Genomic DNA, 2,500 nt, shown 5'->3' on the forward strand with positions numbered 1-2,500 from the left:
TCCTGAAGCAGGGCAGGGATGATGGTGTTGAAGGCAGAGCTGAAGTCCACAAACAGGATCCTGGCGTAGGATGCTGGGGCGTCCACATGCTGTAGGGTGAAGTGGAGGGCCATGTTAACTGCGTCGTCCACAGACCTGTTGGCTCTGTAGGCAAACTGAAGGGGGTCCAGGAGAGGTTCTGTGATGGCTTTGAGGTGTGCCAGGAGCAGGCGCTCAAAAGACTTCATTACCACAGATGTAAGGGCGACCGGTCTGTAATCATTTAGTCCTGTTGGCCTTAGCTTTTTGGGCACAGCGATGATGGTGGAGGACTTGAGACAGGCTGGTACATGGCATGTCTCCAGGGAGGTGTTAAAGATGTTGGTGAACACCGGAGACAGCTGGCCAGCGCAGTGCCTGAGGGTGGCTGGAGAGACAGAGTCCGGCCCGGCTGCTTTGCGTGGATTCTGCCTCTTGAAAAGCCCATTAACTTCTCCCTCCTGAAAGGAGAGAGTCGTTTCTGTAGTATGGGTGGGGGATGGGGCCTCTTGGGTGGGAAGGGGTGGTTCAGGACAGTCCAATTGTCTTTCAAATCTACGGTAGAACTCGTTCAGGTCGTTGGCTAGGCGGGAGTCGTTAGTGGTGTGGGGCGCTCTGGGTTTGTAGTTGGTGATGTGCCTGAGCCCTTTGGCAGACAGAAGCAGCGTCGTTAGTAGAGAACTGGTGTTTTAGTGTCTCTGAGTACAGTCGTTTAGCCTCTCTCACCGCTTTGCTAAACCTGTTCTTCGACTCCTTGAATCTGTCTCTATCCCCACTCCTAAACGCTTCCTCCTTCTCCAACCTCAACCTTTTGAGCTTTGCTGAGAACCAGGGCTTGTTGTTGTTAAAGTTCACCCTGGTACGTGTTGGGATACAGCAGTCCTCACAGAAGCTGATGTACACAGCCTCTGTGAGTTCATCCAGACTATTGGTAGCAGTCGTGAACATATCCCAGTCAGTACAGTCTAAGCACGCCCGCAAATCTTCCACAGCCTCACTGGTCCACTGTTTAGATGTCCTCACAGCAGGTTTACAGAGTTTTAGTTGCTGCCTGTATGCACGAATCAGGTGGACCAAGGGAGTTCTGTGCGAGCCGAACAGCCCCGTGACCCACAAGAGAAACATCCCCGCCAAATTCGAGCGTTTGACGGGGTCTATCCGTGAAAAAATATTCACGTTTTTGAGTGCACATGCATTTCTGCTGCAAATGCCTCTGGAAGTTTCATGCCGTTCGTATGCCAATTGTGGCAACACGAAAATGACCCGTTTTCCCATTCCGAGGGATTTCTGTGCGACCCTAACAGCCCCGTGAGCCACAAGAGACACATCCCCGCCAATTTCTAGCGTTTCACGGGGTCTATCCGTGAAAAATATAGACGTTTTTGAGTGCACATGCATTTCTGCTGCAGATGCCTCTGGAAGTTTCATGCCGTTCGTACGCAATGTGGCAACACGAAAATGACCCCTTTTCCCATTCCGAGGGATTTCTGTGCGACCCTAACTAACAGCGCCCGTGAGCCACAAGAGAGACATCCCCGCCAATTTATAGCGTTTCACGGGGTCTATCCGTGAAAAATATAGACGTTTTTGAGTGCACATGCATTCCTGCTGCAAATGCCTCTGGAAGTTTCATGCCGTTCCTATGCAATGTGGCCACACAAAAATGACCCGTTTTCCCATTCCGAGGCATTTCTGTGCGACCCTAACAGCCCCGTGAGCCACAAGAGAGACATCCCCGCCAACTTCTAGCGTTTGACGGGGTCTATGCGTGAAAAATATTAAAATTTTTGAGTGCACGTGCCTTTCTGCTGCAAATGCCTCTGGAAGTTTCATGGCGTTCCTATGCAATGTGGCAACACGAAAATGACCCCTTTTCCCATTCCGAGGGAGTTCTGTGCCACCCTAACAGCCCCGTGAGCCACAAGAGACACATCCCCGCCAATTTCTAGCGTTTCACGGGGTCTATCCGTGAAACATATAGAAGTTTTTGAGTGCACATGCATTCCTGCTGCAAATGCCTCTGGAAGTTTCATGCGGTTCGTACGCAATGTGGCAACACGAAAATGACCCGTTTTCCCATTCCCAGGGATTTCTGTGCGACCCGAACAGCCCCGTGAGCCACAAGAGACACATCCCCGCCAATTTCTAGCGTTTCACGGGGTCTATCCGTGAAAAATATCAATTTTTTTTTGACTGCACATGCATTTCTGCTGCAAATGCCTCTGGAAGTTGCATGCGGTTCGCATGCAATGTGGCGACACGAAAATGACCCGTTTTCCCATTCCGAGGGATTTCTGTGCCACCCTAACAGCCCCGTGAGCCACAAGAGAGACATCCCCGCCAATTTCTAGCGTATCACGGGGTCTATCCGTGAGAAATATTCACTTTTTTGAGTGCACATGCATTCCTGCTGCAAATGCCTCTGGAAGTTTCATGCGGTTCGTATGCAATGTGGCGACACGAAAATGACCCGTTTTCCCAT

Source organism: Petromyzon marinus, unplaced genomic scaffold (assembly GCF_048934315.1).
Source record: "Petromyzon marinus isolate PM22_M1 ecotype Great Lakes invasive population unplaced genomic scaffold, UKy_Petmar_22M1.pri1.0 PM_G_Scaffold_28, whole genome shotgun sequence".
Taxonomy (NCBI): Eukaryota; Metazoa; Chordata; class Hyperoartia; order Petromyzontiformes; family Petromyzontidae; genus Petromyzon; species Petromyzon marinus.